The sequence below is a fragment of the Vanellus vanellus genome, assembly GCF_965231255.1.
Source record: "Vanellus vanellus genome assembly, chromosome: Z".
In the NCBI taxonomy this organism is placed as follows: Eukaryota; Metazoa; Chordata; class Aves; order Charadriiformes; family Charadriidae; genus Vanellus; species Vanellus vanellus.
Window position 1 is genome coordinate 70,677,503 of NC_138908.1, and position 18,492 is coordinate 70,695,994.

Genomic DNA, 18,492 nt, shown 5'->3' on the forward strand with positions numbered 1-18,492 from the left:
TCAGATTTTGTGGGGAGAAAATAAAACGTCCTGCAATAGTAGACAGGAAGGGAGCATCTGCCTAAATTAGGCAGGTTCACAGTCCCATTAAATCCTTTCTGCTTCATTGAATGCTTGGTATGTTGTAGCAGACTCTTATCAACAAAATGGGCCAGACTTTGCAGAGCACTCCCCGAGGAACTACTTAAATATGACACTCAAAGAGAAGCTTTAAAAACCCATGGGAATTGTCTGTTTGTTTTCTGTAAACTGTTAATCAACATAATCTGTTGTTACTAATGGGCAATTAATAAAGACAATCTAAATTCCCAAGAGAATAATACATGTGGCATCCAATAAAGCTAGTACAATAGATGTGCAAGTGCAAAACCAAATCAAAAGCTTTTCAGTCTGTGTGACCATTGCTATAGAGCACAAGGGACAGGGGAGGTGCAGGTTACAGTAAGAAATGGAGGAATTCCTTTCATGACGATGGCAATTGCCTTATTTTTTGTGATAACATGATAATTATTTTTCTTTGATTAATAGGACTTGCAAAACTACAAGCAATTCCCTGTTCCACAGTATATATCTACACTAAATATTTTTTTTTTGTTACTGAGATGTTTACTTCAAATTTAAATTGCTATTTATTGGTATTGTAGAATAGGTCATACTCAAAGTTCTGAGAAAACTTCAACTAAGGCAAGAAAAAGGTGAACATGTGATGAGGATGGAAAACATGTTATTCAAATGATGGAAATGGGACCAGAATGATTTATGTGAGAAAGGTTGGGAGGAGGACTGGAAGGAGATTAATAATCAGGGTATGGGTGATACTGTCAAGTGCTGGAAGTGGTGTAAGAGTGTGAAGCCAGCAACAGGAGGAACTGAAGGAGATGCCTTTGGTTTGTTTTAATTTTCTCAGTACTTCAATTTGAAAAAAGCCCAAAGCTTTCTAATTAAAACATTAACCCCCCTCCCAACTAAGTTTCAGTGATGATCATGAACTTGATGCTGAATTTGCTTGGGTCCATTATTAGAATTCTTCACATAACAATATTTCCTCAGCCCTGGCTTAGACCAGAGATCTATTGGACTTGGGTCAGTGCAAGCCCTTGGAGATGCACTCTTTTGCTCACTAGCGCTAGGAATTTTTTCCTTTTCGTGCAGTATGTAAGTCTCCTGGGACAAGATGGCTTTTTTTTCAGAGCCTATAAACAGAGCTGCAGGAAGGACAAAAATTACTTAATGAAGGGGCAAGTGAGGTGTTCTCATGTGCAAAACAGGCTGGAGGTCATCCAGCACGAAGCTAGTGGAGGAAGAAAGTGGAGACAGCAGTTACGTGAGACAAAAAAGAGGAGAAAATCAGAATCCCAGGTGAGATCTGGATGTTGTTAGAGGATCTGTGGAAAGTCAGTAAAACACTCTGGTTTATAGTTTCTTTTCAGTGGCCCTGTTTCATTCTCACTCTGCATTTGCCCAGGTAGTGTTATACAGGTGACATAACTGGGTAATGGAATACGGTTGTGCAAAGCTAAGTATCCAAGTGATACATATAGATACAGGCAGTTTTGTGATACCATAGCTAATAAATCATGTTGAATATGCTGCTTTCTAGCACTCCCATATGCAGGTGTATATGTTATAAGCTAGCAGACAGTACACGCTGAAAATATACTGTAACTAATGTACATGTTTCTATGATTTATCTGCATGCTTTTCTGTACTGTGCAACACTTTGAGACATTTTTATAAATTATGGTGCTCAAACCCATACATAATAGTACTTTAGTATTTGCTCTCCTGTAGCATCACCTTGGGAATCCAGGGGATATAATACTTCCTTTGGAGGAGAAATATCTATCCATAGCTGCATCTGCAGCAGAATTTGTAGCACTTGAAGGGAATGTGTTAAAAATGAAAAAATCTGTCTGTTCAGACTTACACGTAAATATTTATTTGGTTTTACACTATATTTAGGACCGACTGGCTGTCTTCCAAGGCAGAGCCTATCACAACTCTAAAACACTAGGTGGAAAGATCATGTGACTGTTAGTTTAAAATAAAAAATCGAATTTTTTTCAAAATTCTTCTTTTGTCAGTACCTCACTTGTTATTGTGCATGGGAAATGGTGCTACTGCAATTTCTTCAGAAAATATCTACCTCAAACCAGGACACTGGCTTTTTTAGTTATGTGAAGGGGCAGATCTGTTAAAGGAATATTTGGTATTCCGAAGAAGACAAAACATGTTGTTTGTTACTGTCAAATGTCCTAGTGCTCAGCAGTATTTTGCAAGCAGAGCCTGATACAAGATGATGGAAAGATGATGGGGTCTTTCCCCAAGCTGTGATGGACCTACAGAAGGACTCCTGTGAGATTTTTCAGTGCAGCTCTGGGTGACTTCCTTAGCGGCTTTGTCTCATTGATATGGGCATAGAAGTAATTCACACGTACATCACCAGGCCAGTAATTATAGACAATAAGGTCTAGGAACGATGAACTAAGAGGATAAGTATCAGCAATATTTAAAAGCCCTCCCTCCCCAAATGTGTAGTAGATAAAATGAGTAGTTGAACTGTCCTGACTAGTTGGTGTGGATCTACTGTTTGTTACAGTACGTGGTGCCTGCCTGATTTGGAATTGCTATCCCCCAAATCCTTCTGACCTTTTACGGCATGGTTATGGCCCCTTCCTTGGGAGCCTGGTTCCCAGCTTCTCTGTGTGTTTACTCTGTCTTTCAAGGTACTTTGCCACTCTCTGTGCTACCCTGTGCTGCACTCGTATTAATTAGTATGTGTGCACCTTCTTGATAGGGGTGCATAGCTTAACTAATCAATGCCTATGAAGAACTCGGATGTGGAAAATGTTACAGAAATACAAAGTCTTAGGATGATTTCAGATCCATACTACTCACGCAGCAGAGTTAGAAGGCAACAATATACCTTGAGCAGCACTTCGGCAGATGCTGTTTCTTCTACGGCATATATGTATCTGCTCTTTTTCTCACATACACATAATGTACAAGTTAGAGATTGAGGGGAACATTTTTAGAAGACTAACTGCAGGAAACTACATATGTTAGTTTGGGACCAGTAATCCCACTTAATCATTTGGATGCCTTCAGTGCCTTTTGCACTAAGATGTTATACAAAAGTCTTTTCCAGGTGTTACGGGCCAGGCTCTGGTTTTAAATGCTTGGCGAAGGCAAGGGAGTTCTTGCATCAGCTCTTGGAGATGCTTTATTTTATGAAATTTAGGCATAGAGGGAGTTTTTCAATGGAAGGTTTAGGCCAAGAAAAAGCACTTTCTTGCTGCATCATCTAGCTCAAATGATGCTACTCTTCATCACTCTTACGGCGCTGGAGTGCTGAGCGCTATCTACAGGCACCAAGGGCTAGCAGGACACACTCCCGGACCTTCCTAAACTGCAGGCGAACCTACACAGGAATGATCTTAACTTGATACACCACCACCTTTCTTCCAGGGCCCCACCCTCTGCCTGCAGCCATCTCTGGGTGGAAGGCAGCAGCTGGTTAATAGTGCGGAGGAACAGTACATGATTGTTTAGGACAGGAAGTTGCAATATCCACTTGCAAGAATGTAATTGCTTTTGGGCTGGAACAGGGCCAGGACGGTTGATTCCAGCTGGTAGGAACAGCTGCAGCTGTGAAGGCAGCCAAAACAGGGCCGGCTGCACGGAGGGGAAGGAGAGAGAGAGGGAGCTTGACAGCAACCTTCTGAACCCAGAAGTGTGCAGGGGAGGACCCTGCCCAGATGCCTCATCCTCCCCGCTCCTCTGCGCGGCCCACAGGGAAACCTGCAGACGAGGTGGCCAGAGACTGCAGCCAGCCCCAGCCTGGGACTTCTGGCACTCACAGGACTCTCCAGAGTTTTGCCTGGACTCCAGCTACGCGTGCTGATCACCTGTTTGCATCCACCCTCCCGTTTCCTTTTGTTCAGCTTCTTCAGCTCAGTGTCACTCCTCTCTTATCCGTTTGCCTACCTCTTTTTATGGTGACTTTCTCCCTTTCATCGGCTAAACCTTCAGGCCAATCCCTCTCTCCAGTGCCAAGGAACTACTGTTTTGCGTGTGTTGTACTGTCCAAGGGCTTGTGTGTTTCCCACCACTAGGTCTCTGTTTGGACCATAAACTCCTTTTGTGGGGCCAGTCTGCTGTTCTCTTGGTGTGGCATCTAGCACAAAGCCTCATACTCTGCTCTTTCTAAGGCAAAATGAAGGTCGTAAGTGACAATGAATTTTGTTTGTATTGTGATAATGTCTTGGGAATCCAACTGTAGATGGAGCATGCTGACTTAAACACACATCAAAACCTGACTGTATGGTCAAAGGATTTTGCTGCTTTTGATACTAAAATTCCCCTAGAATAGTAACTGACCAAATTAATCCCACACACAGATTAAACACCCCTGTTCAAACAGCTTTTTTTTTTTTTTTTTTAACTTGAAATCACTATTTGAAAACCTTAACAGAAAAATCATGGGACTGAAATGGGTGTCATGCCACTCTGACACAACAGTGGCTAGATTTTGTGGCTGGGCTGTGAAACCACAGGTTTTGCACACTCAACACTTTCTCAGATTTTCTCCAGCTGCACTTAGATTTTCCAGGGTTGGTTTTGCAAGTAAAGAGGTGTGTGTGACTTCTGAAAGTGTTAGAAAGCTTGGCAGGTCTGCCAAGCTGTCTAATGCTGTCTGCCATGTGCAACCATGGAAAATAAAAAATGTTTTTCCCTTAGAAAAATCTCCTGTATTGCCTGGAGGCTCCTTGTTCTCAGGACTGCTTCCTACCACCTCACTGTATGCCAGAGAATGCTACGCTCCCAGGATTGCTTCTCCTTCCCCATAGTGCCAAGTTTTCAATTAACCCATGTAGCTTCTGTAAGGGTAGGTCCTTTACCCTTTGGCTGTCTTGAAGTATCATGTTGGGGAGCTGGATACTTGATATGGTTTCTTAGTACTCGGGGTTTTTTAATTCACCATAATCTTGATGAAAAACACTTTGATCTTACCCAGCTACCTTAGCCTGGTTTAAATTAAAGGAGAGTTTCGGGAAGAGTGCCAGGAGAAGTATTTGCAGCATTCAGTATAGGCAACACAGTTACAAATGTTTATAAAAGAGGTAGGCAAATAAATTACAGAAAAAGAACACTTAATCTAATCACAGTAAGCTCATATGTAGCAGGATCTTTTGGGTTTCAGCTGACTTGTCAATGCCTCCAGACCTTCGTCAGAGCTTTGCTGCCTTTTGTATCTGCAGCTCAGGGATCGCTCTTTAGGGCCAGCTCTGTCCTGGGTCAAGGGATCAGGTCTATAACAGCTCTCTCTTGAAGACTTCCTTTCAGTGTCACTCTTCCCCTCACTCTCAAGCAGAGCCAGCTTTATGCTGTGTCTTCCATGGGTTTGACGCTGCTCAGACGGGAGTTGTGGCCTTAGTGCTTTCTTTGGTAGCAGAGCTGGCATTGTGTATGTTTCTGTGGCTCACAGTTTCCACGCACCATGCCTTTATGTTTCCTGCCAACTTGTATAGTAATATATATATTTGCTCTAAACCCATAAACAGGATCAGTGATGATGATGTCTAGCTTATGACTGAGGCTAGGTACAGGGGTAATCAACCACATGGGAGAAACAAAGGTTATGAGATGCTTAGCCATGCCAAATCTAATCCTCAAAAGATGCTCTACCATTCACTTTTACACAGATTAGATTTTTTTTTTTTTCCTGTCAAACAAGGTCTATGACTAGGTCTTTCAAAATGACTGGCTCCATTTGAAGATAATTAATTTTCAATTAATTTATGTATGGACATCTGAAAGTACAACACTGAGTAAGATAAGAGACAATGCTATATAGAAAAGGTTGCATTGTATGGGGTTGAGAGCTAATATAATTAGAAAGCTTGCCTTTCATACTTGGGTGTCACCAAGTGGTTCTGTGACAATCTTGCACATGGAGGGACAGAGCAGTCATGTGGGCATTCTGGCAATACTTGCTGCAACCTCCTTGGGGTAAGGCATTGGATCATCCTGCCTGCTGCCATCAGACAGCTGCACTGAATATTATGAAAATCATCAAAAAGCGTGTTTGTGACATTTCTTGACCCACTGTCCAGATCCACAGTCAAATTTAATAGTTTTCATGTTAGTTGAATATGCCTAAAATATACGAATAAGTGTAAGAAATCAAGATGAAGAAACGGCTTGGTTAGCTTATTGCTTTAATGTATGTTCTGGAAGGTATTGTATTTTTTCCAGTTTTTGAGTAGTTGGTGAAAATGTCCATTGATATCTCTTTGCCCAGGTCTCATTCCCATTTTCTTTGCCATGTGCCTTGATGCCTCACTCAGGAGGTGGGACTGCCCTTACATGATGGAAAGATACGATTCCTTTTCCAAGTGCAAGGCTGTAACCCTCTTGTCCTCCAGTGAGCTTTGAACATAAAATCTCTCTCAGTCGAAGTAGGAGTTTGTTCTACATCCATTGGCATTTACTGACTTCAGTTACTCATTTATAGAGGTTTGTAGAAATGACCTAATAACCTGCTGTAACCCGTTAGGTATCTATGGCAGCACAGTTTTTGGGAGAGTGTGGAGCATCCATTTCCATGGATGGAGCCTAACTTTTAGACCAAGAACAAAGATATTCTTTTTAAACATAGTCATACTGGTGTTCAGTGGAACATGCAACTACAGACACTCCAGGGAAAATTCACTATAGTGTTGAATTTACAAACGTGAAGTCCAACCAGTGCTTCTCCAAAGGTTTGGTTACCACCTTTTCTGCAGCTCAATGCACAGCAGAGAGCTTGCAGTCCATGGACACCTCCTCTCCCTTGCTGATTGCATGACACAGGCAAAAAGCATTGATAGGAGCATGGAGGTAATTCAGATAATTTCTTTCTTTAGCTTTGAACAGTCAGTAATTATGCAATTGAATCACAACCATTTACATGCAAATAAAAATATAGCAGTAAAAGTTAATAACAGCAAACCATTTTGTTAAATTTCATTCAACATCAAAGCCAAAATTCAGTTAAGCCTGCTTTGTGTATTTAGTTTCAGGGTCAATGGGAGACTGCTATTTGTGAAAACTCGTGTGAATGAATGATATGTTGGCTTGCCTTTTTAAAATGACTTCAAAAAGCATATGTTAAATTGCAGTCAATGGTAATGTTTTGAAATTCATCCTACAACGGATACATACAAAGTTGTCTAAGTGGGTAGAAGAAAGCCTTCACAATCTGTATTCTAGCACTACAATGTAAGCTTTTAAATTATGTATTTACAAATGTAATTCCAATTACTCTATGAACTATTTGCAGCTTGAGCATTATTTGCTGAAGAAATTTTGCCTAAAACATGAGGCAGCTTGTTCTGTTGGGTACACAAATGAGCAGGGAGGAGCAGCAGAGGGTGCGGGCATAAACTGCTGCGGCATGGTAGGCTGTTTTACTGTGAAGCCTCAGCCCCCAGGGCACAGCGTGTATATGAGCGGAGGAAGAAATAATAGAGAACTGAATTGTTGTGAAATGTGGACTGTTTAGGTGTTACCTTATGAATTGCTTTCTTGGGTGTACCATGAAATAACTGGATGGTGAAATATTGGCTTTAAATAAGACCTGTTTCAATCCAGTCTTCCAGCAACATAGAATGGAGACAGCTTCTGAACATACTGTAATAATAAACACCTAAAACACATCTATTTACCTCAGAAACACTTTCACTTCAAAAGACTCATAAATGTTTCACTGTAACATTTCTGGGCTTTAGTGAACACATGTGCAGAAAATACAATAAAATGGTATTCTAAGTGGGTTCTTTGTGTTTCGGGAGAATGCCATAAAATGTTCTTTTAGGTCTCATTGTTCAAGTAGAGTGAGGCTTTTGGTTATTACCTACCTGTGAACTTCCCTGGAATGCATTTCTGTGAACATAATTAACTAAAGACTAACTTTATACTGCTAAGAACAAAAAAGGCCAATATTAATTATTTGGTATTTGCTATTTACCAGTCAGTTTTCTTCTGGCTTAAAACATATCAATTTTTCAGCAAGGTGTTCTGTTGACAGTTTGGTTCTGTGAAGGGTGCTTACAACACTTGAGAGGAAGCTTGTCCATTGGCATCTCTTCCTTGCAATGTTTGCTACCCATCCACAGCTAGCAGAAAAATGGTCAAAGGAATAAATCTCTAAAAAGCAGAGTGTGCCTGTAAATGGTTCACATAGAACAACAGGGTCTAAGTCCACCGAGGGCTGTATACAGCTGGCTAAGTGGTTTGACTAGCTCCATAACTGTGTGAAAGCCAAAAAAAAAATAGATTTTACCACAAGAAAAAAAGAAAAGTCTGATCAAATACGGTGTCTCGGAAGGAGAGAGGGAGCTGGAAGCACTCTTTCCTGATGCTGTGCCTTCCGAGGCCTGAGCACGCTCATGTTTCACTCTTACAGCTCCTGCTCTGTGCTCCTTTTGCAGGGAGCTATGGCACAACCCCACGGACCCTCTGCTCCTGTGGGGTCCATGTGAGAGTCACTGACTGGCAGGGCCTGGCCTGGTGTTCCCAGATGGGAGCAGAGCCAGGCAGTGGACCCTTGAACACAGTAGCCTAATGACACTCTGTCAGTATGTGACATAGCATGCTTGAGGATGTGTATGTCCTCTGTCCAAAGGAAAGGCTTTGCCTGGCCCTCTCATCTGATCCAAAACGTGAATCTCATGTGGCAGGTTTCTGATAACTCACTTTGATGCTGCTGCTGAGGGATGGTGTAGCTTGAGCTCTGAGCTGCCAAGGACTCAAGGGAGTTTACTTAATTGGAGATCTCCACCAAAATTTGCTGCAGTCAATGGAAGACTTGCGTTGACTCTAGAGCTTTTCGGATCAGACTCCCAATGATTAATTCATCATAAACAAAGGAAAAACAGAGAGATTCCACAGAGTCAGGCCTGGAAGAATGACAAAATTTGGTCCTATAACTGTCATACTCATTATAAACTGAGTTACATGGTTATATAGCCTCTAATTATCTTGTAATCTTCAGTGCTGTGTGAGTATTAATATTTACATACCATCTGGACATGTAGTATGATTGCCATGTGCTATCGTTCTGTGAGTACTAGCCCTTCCAAGAAATGCCTGTTCAAGAGTGGAACAAAAAAGTCATATGGGAGAATAAAGTTTAGCCTCTAGTAGCAACTTCCAAGTGCATTGCTGAAATGCCAGAGTTGAGATGTTATTAACTGCAAAAATGCTGACAAGGAGGGTAGGCAAGAAGGGAGAAGAGAACAGATGAGATAGAAGAACATGAGAGTAGAGGACAAGGACCTTGAGTTCAGATATGTTCATTTGCAGTTTTCAACTGAACATTCGTGATATAGCCAGGTTTAACTCTGTGCTGTTAAATCAGTGGAAGCATGGCCAGGAAGAGGAAAGCCTAATAGGTAGAACATTTAGCAAGAAGAAAGTGGTATATGCATAGTCTGCTCCCAACTTTATGTCTGTATTTTACATTACACTATTGACATGTCCTTAATTCAGCTTCTTGTGCATTGATCCCTGGCTTGTCTGATTCCTAGGAAAGGAATCAAAGGTGCTTAGTTTTGCTGATGGTTGGTGAACAAGAGATTGTGTCAGAAGGCATTGAGCTGTTGCCTACTTGGGTGACACCAACTTTCTGCCAGCAAGTTCTCTGCTCTGACGGTGTGCAAAGCCAGTGCACCAAGTGCATCTTGTCTATGTATGAGGGACAGTTGTTACTATGTTCAGCAAAGCATCAGGATTGAGCACAGCCCGAAGGACACAGAATCATAGAAACATTATGGCTGGAAAAGACCTTTAAGATCATCAAGTCCAACTGCTATCTAACTCTACCAGGCCCACTTCTAAACCATGTCCCTGAGCACCATATCTAGATGGCTTTTAAATACATCCAAGGATGGCAATTCAACCACTTCCCTGGGCAGCCTGTTCCAGTCTTTGATAACCCTTTCAGCATAGAAGTTTTTCCTTATGTCTAACCTAAACCTCCCCTAGTGCAACTTGACACCATAACCTCTTGTCCTTTCGGTTGTAACTTGTGAAAAGAGACCAATGCCCACCTCTCCACAGCCTCCTTTCTGGTAGTTGTAGAGAGCTATAAGGTCTCCCCTCAGCCTCCTTTTCTTTAGACTAAACAATCCCAAGTCCTTCAGCCACTCCTCGTAAGACTTATTCTCAAGACCCTTCACCAGCTTCATTGCCCTTCTCTGGAATCTCTCTGGCACCTCAATATCTTTCTTATACGGTGGACCCCAAAATTGAACACAGTACTCAAGGTGTGGCCTCACCAGTGCTCAGTACAGTGGGACAATCACTTCTCTAGCCCTGCTGGCTACACTATTCCTAATGCAGGCCAGGGTGCTATTGGCCTTCTTGGCCACCTGCGCACACTGCTGGCTCTTGTTCAGCTGGCTGTTAACCAACACCCCCAGGTCCTTTTTTGCTGGGCAGCTCTTCAGCCACTCCTCCCCAAGCCTGTAGCACTCAATGTGGTTGTTGTGGCCCAGGTGCTGGACTCAGCTCTTGGCCTTGAAGTTCATAGAATTCACCCCAGCCCATCGATCCAGCCTGTCCAGGTTGCTCTGAAGAACCCTTCTACCCTCAAGCACATCAACACTCCCACCTATGTTGGTGACATCTGCAAACTTACTGAGGGTGCTGTCAATCACCTCATCCAGATCATTAATAAAGGTATTAAACAGGAGTTGCCCCAACACTGAGCCCTGTGGAACACCACTTGTGACCAGCTGCCAACTGGATTTAACTCCATTTACCACCACTCTCTGGGTCCGGCCATCCAGCCAGTGTTTGATACAGCAGAGTGTACACCTGTCCAAGCCTTGGGTAGCCATTTTTTTCATGTGAATGCTGTGGGGAACAGTATTGAAGGCTTTCCTGAAGTCTAGGTAAATAACATTCATAGCCTTTCCCTTGTCTACCAAGTGGGTCACTTTATCATAGAAGGAGATCAGGTTCGTTAAGCAGGACCTGTCCTTCATGAACCCATATTGACTGGGCCTGATTGTCTGGTTGTCCTGTAAATAGTATGTAATGGCACTCGAGATGATCTGCTCCATAAGCTTCCCTGGCACTGAGGTCAGACTGACAGGTCTGTAGTTCCCCAGATCCTCTTTCCAGCCCTTCATTATAATTTGAGTTCTTGTGTATAATGGAGCAGTACAGCTCAAAGATGGGCAAGAGAAACACCTCTCTCCTCTCTTAGCCTTTCATGGAGCACAGGCCATATCAGAGTTAAATGTGAGGTAGAGTCCTTCACAAGTGAATGAGGTGAGATTCAACTGCCAACATCTAACTGAAACTCATACAGATACAATCACTGTTTTTACATTAGGGAACTGAGGTTCTTGACTTGTGTTATGAGGAGGAAACATAGCACCTTGTATTGGCATTGTATCTAGAGGAAGTGGCAAGGGAAAATATCCATGCAGACATAACATTGCAGCCGAGACAGCGCTATGGTTAACTCAGAAAGCCTCTTGTGGAAATCAGGCAACAAGAGTTCCCAATGTGCAGTCTTTTTGGCCACCAGAGGCCCACAGAACCTTTTGTGGGTAGCCTGCGAAGGGCTTTCAGCTGTGGATGTTTGTGATGGAACCAGCAGATCATTAGTTTCACCATCTCTTCCACCTTTCCTGGGACTGCAGCCAATTACAGCTTGAACTGACCAGCCAGCTTGGAGCTGTCAGTCAGCAGATGATGTCAGTCAGCAATGTCCTATATTATATATGATGGACCCTGGATACAATTTAACACATTTCCAAGAAATAAAAAAATTCTTGTCCAGAAGTCCAAGGCCGACTTATCTGCCTGAGCATCCTTTAAATTAAATAATCAGAAATCCTGGTATAAAGGGTTGGGCAGAGCAAATGCATGCTAAGGCAGAAAGGAAACCTCAGACTGAACGCTGCCATGTTACAAAATGCTTGTCTGGGGCTACCAGGATGAAAAAGTTCTGACTGACCAATCTTAAACAGATAAAGACAGCAGTAATTTTACATCATGGGCCTGTTGTATAGAATTTGCATTATCAATCAGAAAAAGCCTTTTCCTTCTGTGCATGTTGCCCAGGACAGAGGACAAATGAACCAGAATTACCACGGCAGTTGTATGTGCCATGCCAGAGGAAGCCAGTTAGTGACATTTGTCTACAGTATGTCCGATCACCTTAGTGATGTTCTGACTACTGCACACTTGCTCATGTGTTTGCTTAAGGCTTCTCTGTGTGGTTATCTTTGTGCTTAACCAATGGCTTGGGACCATGTGTTTCATCATCAGTTGTTGCAGCTCTGGACTTAGCATATAAAATAAACTGTGAGTGAGTCCACCCAGGTCCAGGAGTAGCCTAAGCACAGGCCATTTTTCCATAGTAGCAGTCAATGTTAAATACCTGGAAGCAGGAGAGGTTTGATACCTACACCTGTGTCCCAAGGCAGGGAACACTGTGGTGACTAAAACTGTCAGCTGCAATCTTCCAGCTTTTTGGTTAGCCCTTCTCAACTAAGACACAGTGCTCATGGGAGCACTTTGATTCATGGCTGAGCAGAACAGGGTCACTTCACTTGCCTGTTGATTTGAAACTCTTCCACTTTCTTCTTAATTGGGCTGAGTGCTCACATGGCAGTTATTTTGTCTTATCTGGGAGTCAGCAATGGACAGCTGGAACATAACTTAGACAGCTGAGCTGTCCTTGCAAGTGTGCCTGTGGATTTGCCACTACGTGTGAGCACATGGCAGTTGAACAGAGAACTTAGATACTCTTCATAGGCCTGGCAGGCTTTTGGTTCTCTGGGAGGCAAGAACTTTCTGAGATGCCTAAAAACATGACCTGGCTCAAGGCAAGACGTTTGAATGGTGAATAGTCATTGGGTCTGATGTCTGGCCTCCTCCCAGTCCAGTGCAAACGTGCCCCTATTCTTGGTGTTTGACAGGAATCCAACCCAGTCTCTGGTCTCTCTGCAGAAAGGACGACTAGGTATAAGTGGTGGACAGTGTTGACCTATCAGTGGTTAAAATTCTTGCTGTGTTCTCAGGCTCTTGCCTCTGTCCTGCCAGGTACACATGTCCATGACAAGTGAATTAAACTATATGGATAGTCAGAGTATGAATGGCTAATTCACACCTAACTGCTATGTTTAAAGCTACAACATTGCTTAGGATGTGCAGGTTCTGGTTGACGGGAGCCAGCCATGTTTCCCTTTGTTTCAGTTAGAGCACATACTATCCTAATTCTACAGTTAGAGAGGAGGCAAGAGATTATGCTATGTTGGCCAATGTGCATGAAATCTTATGCCGTAAATGTTTCCAGTTGCCACACTAAATGTCTTTGGTCCCCTGTCCTCCTAGCTCTCGCAAGGAATCTGGAAATACCTGCAGTAAAACTATCCTTGTCCAGTGCTGTCCTAAACCACCTACAGCCTTACTGTTGTGAACAACATTCCAAGGCACAAGGGGAATAGCACACTGGGGAGAGAAATCTTTGTGGGTAAGGGATCCCCTCTTGATGGTGGTCTGGGGGGCGCCTTTCAAAAGGCAGCGGAGGAACATCAGTTTCCTGGTTCCAAATGCTCCACTGCTGTTTTCTATCATTGGTAAAGGCAGATTCATTTTTACCCTAGAGGGTGGGCTTCCATTATTTTAATTGTAACAGTTCATATGCTGCACAGTGTTTTATTTTTAACATATGTTCCCTGGTATATCAGTCAGAATGAATTACAGTCCTTTAAAAAGTCATTTGACCCAGTACAGGATATTTCTTTTTATACTAGTTGTTTGGAAATGTTAGCACTCAAATGATCACGAGTATCCTTTGAAGTGAACTCTGGCCTGGAGATCAATTGCTGCAATTAGCACCTTGGTTGGTTTTGCTTTAGTCTGTCTGCTTGAGGTCTCTGTAATACGTGAGTTGATTATTTTACAGCTTGGAGGTTATCTTTGACATCTAAAGGGGCAAATCACTTCATTTTTTCCTCTTCCCAGTTGTGGTTTGGAAGTAGAGAAGCACTCAGTCTTGAAAGTCTCCAGAATTTCCCTATCTGACAAATTGGATTACAGCAATTTTGATTCACACAACTAAGACAAATATTTTGGTCTTGGGCAGGCAATGAAACATGGAGGAGTCTCCGAAGCACCAAGGTTGTAGGTTATTTGCCACACAGTATCACCAGTAGATTACACTAGAAGTTGATGTAAGGGAAAAATCTAGTGAGTTTGAGTGCCTCTGTATTAGATTGGCTAACATGAGGCACCAGCAAGGCTGCTATTTTCAGTCAACACCTTAAGCCCTGGAAATCAGACCTCTTTATGGAGTCTCAAGGCACCTACAGTCATTAGTCACTTTGAAAAAATCCTGACTCTTGTTTGGATAAGGCTTAAAGGATACTGCAAGGTTGTTTTCTTTCTTGCTCCCTGCTCTCGGAATAGAATATGCTCCTGAGGAGCTTAATCTTAGGAAAAAGCAGGGTGTTTGCTGGGTTGCAGATCATTGCTCAGACAATTCATACAAACCTTTTCAAGAAGCCAAGAAGGAATTTTACCTCCCCCAAGCATTTTTCCCCTTTTGCTAAGAATATTTGCAGATCTTGCCTAAGTTTGTAGAAGAAGAGATAAGACACACATGCCTGTGAAATAAACATTAAGGAACTTGGGGTGTGATTTATATCCTGAATATATAACACAGTATTCCACAAGCTATATCCATTATCTCATGCTCTGAGGTGATGGCAACCTGGGCACATCAAAAAGATTCATCAATAAACCTTTATTTGGAACACAGCAGGGGAGCCATATACAGCAGTTTTGTGAATATATCAGAAAAGCTAACTTTCTGGCAAATACAAGGTATCTTCCCAAAATAGCAGCAATAAAGCCTTTTCAATACACAAATGGCTATACTCCTTAGTATATGCCTGAACTGCTTGAGATAACATGAGAATGTGTCTAAATTTCTGGCAAGTTATCAGTGTCAGAAAATCACCACAAATTCCTCTCCATGAGGTCCAAAGCCCAAAATAAAATCTGAAAAGGCCGTCAAAGAAAAGGCTGACTCCACCTGGTCTGAGGTAGCAGGAGAGAATGCGAATTATTAATCTACAGTAATATGAGAGGTTTTAACTTTCTGTTCAAGCTTTTGGAGTTTATTGGTATTGCCAACAACGACTTTAGTTTTTCTGTGACTGTGATGCGTTGTGTCCTTGGCAACTGTTAAGGAAAAAGGACTCATGACTCACTTGAAGGCTCTTTTGAAGGGCTCTGTTAGAGGAAGAGACTTTCGACTATGCACTAATGCTGGGGGTTTTGGAGGGCATTTTCTCTTGCCTTCTCTACTTTCTGGGCTTAGTGTGTCTCTGGAGGAAGGAGGTCACTCTACTGATGTGAAAAAAGAGTCCTGAACTGATTCTGATGTGGCCAGCTTGGGCTAAGCCAGAAGTTTAAGAACCTAGTCCAGGATGTATAACTAATTACTGGAATTTACTTCCTCAGGTTGTCATAGAAGCAAAATAACTTCATGATCTGAAACAATTGTATTAGTTGAGATTATATAAAAATTTTACAAGGGAAATAAGGTCTTAGATGTCAATGAAGTGCCAGTCCTTAAATGGATAAGGAAGACGATTTTCCTGTGATTGGGTCTCTGTAGAACAGATTTCTTGCACTCAAATGGTGGCTCTGGTCACCACTGGAAACAAGATGTGAGCAGGATGATTCACAGAGGCAAAACCTTTCCCCATGTGTTGCACTGCTGTGTTTATTTGTAGGCTATACGAGATGCAGTGGTGGTTTGGTTTCATTGTACAAAACCTTTCCACAGGACCCAGCTAGCTAACACACTGGGCCAAAGCCCCAGAAATCTTTAATTTAGCAGTCTCCAAAAAACAGGGGAAAAGATTCTCAGGTTTCAAACTTTCTGAACTGCTCTTTGATTGCTAATTGACTTTGGTGGGACTAAAACCAGGCAAACACTCAAAAATTTTGCTGAATAAGGGTCTGAGGAATGTTAAACTACCAGCTGGTTTTAATTTGAATTACTGTCTTAATTAGTCACTCAATTAATTTTGGAACATCTAAAAGGTGTCCTCACTCAGAGTAAGATTTCTCTTTCTTCTAACTGGTCTTGGTTTCATAGTCCTCCTCCACAATTTAATCTGTTCTTCAAACAGCAGTATTAGCACAAGAATGAAGAGTACCCTGCCCTTATCAAGACTGAACTGTCTATAATTTTCCTCCCTTCCTGAATCATCTGTTGGAAGGATGCGAATCTAGGAAGTTATTTTTAAAATATTATCTCTGTGATGGAATATGGCATCTTTGATGTGGGTGACCCATTCAAAAAATACATTCTGCTGGTAAATTTTAAGCTTCTCATTAAAGTTTAATCATGATTCGTGATATAGATGTCAATACACTTCACTTTAACTTAAATGTCATAGATAGAGTTAGGAAAGTAGCTGACATTTCAGTGGTCACATGTAACTGTTCTGGGAGTATAAAGCTCCAATATTTTATTCTGCCACTGTGCAAGACTGTGGTGTAACTTCTGGGTCTTGTTCTCTGAAACTCTGCATGTACCCTTCATTGATGTGGCCAGTACAGGAAGGAGATGGGAGAGTCTGTGCCTTACTCTGTTGCTAACCTGGTGAAAATCCTATGTGATTCTTTCCGAGTTTGTTTTAATGTTTGTGTCGTGTGAGCTTTTGTATGTCCCTGAAATATTCAGAGGACAATGAAATAGATGGGATTTGTTCTGGAGTTAGATGAAGCTATTCAGAGGACAAAGTATAGGAGAGAAAAAACCAGTCTTTAGCAGTTTTCCTGAACTATGTCTTTAAAAATCATAGCACATCATGGATTCATGATCTAATAAATTCATGATGACCATATGTGAACTCCTGCTTAGCACATGTCACGGAATTTAACCAATCTCTTTTTGTCTTAAGCATGCACCTTCTGTTTCAACTCAGGTGTACGTGTGTGAAGGACCCTGGTGAAAAATTTCAGGTAGCATAGAATTCACTATTCCTACGCAGATTGTTCAGAGGCTTAATTAGAACTGCTATTTTGGCTAAACTCCCACAGTTAATTTTGAGGAGATATCTTTGTGTTATTAGGTATGTGTGAACAGTAGGCTGAGGAGACCATGGCTGAGTTTCCAATACTGTGTGGTCTTTCCTGTGTTGCCTGACCTGATAGACTGTTTAGAAGCTACCTTTTCAGTTTCAATCAGTAAGTCCTCTAGGTGAAATATATGGTTACAATTAATTACTAGGCTAACTTTAGACAAGTAAATGGAACTACACTATGAATAAATTTTAGCCATTGTTTAGTTTTTAAAAACTTTACTCCTCTTTTGACTGAGCACAAAGTTCACAAGGTTGCATCAGCTCCAGAAAGAGCAGAGCCCAAGATCTCTTACATTGTCAAGTGCCAAGGATCCTGCAGTTGGGAGACAGCTTAATAATATATATGTTTTCCAAAATCCATTTGTTAACTCATTTATCATCAGTTGAGCTCTACTCCAATTTGACTGAGTCTTAACTGAAACTCTTTCCTAATGTTCCCTTATCTCCATCAGCTTTGGACTTTTAGCCTATGTGGCCAAATTTAAACACAGAGGCTCGAAAGGAAAATAGTTTAGTTAGTAGATTAAGTTAACATACAAGAGTAGGAGGAAGCTGTCATTTTATTTTGTATTTTTAATTTATAGCCATATCCTCTAGAATAAAACCTAGGTTTCACCAATAAACTCATCTGGGGTACATGTGTAAGCAGTTAAAAAAGAATGCTGGACTTTGGCAGCACATCTGTCCTAAATAGTCAAGTAACAGGCTGGGAGTTGGTTTTTATTCCTTTCACTACAAAACCTTTAATATGAGAGTCTAAAAAAAAAAAAAGGAAAAAGCAACGTTCAAAGTTTTTACCCTCATAAATGAGTTAAACTTCTATTGTGACTTGTGGTCCCAAAAGCCAGAGGAACAGTCAGAATATAAATCATTTTAATCCTCCTTCTCCCTCCGGTCACAGTGACAGCATGATTTCCACAAAGTCACCTCCAAATGCGCCATTTGAAGTAAAATTGTGTTCACCAGACACTTGGGCATTGGAAGTTCTCCTACAGAATTTCAAGCAAATTATGGTCCTTTTATTTTTTTTTTTTTCCTGATAGGTATATTATTTTTATATACTTAAAAGAATGAGATGTGCTTGATCCTGGGATAAGAATAAATCTACTAGGGTAGACTAGGCATCCACATTGAAAGACAGAAGTTTAGTGAAATCAAATAGCATTTCTTTTGTCCTTTCTTACTCCAGTGGATTTTAATTGACCCAAATCTGTACAAGCTGCAATGTATTCTGATGGATTTTTAATGAAAAAAATAGGTTTTATGAAGACATATGATATTTCTCTTTGGATTACTGCTAATGCCTGATAGTTAATGCTTT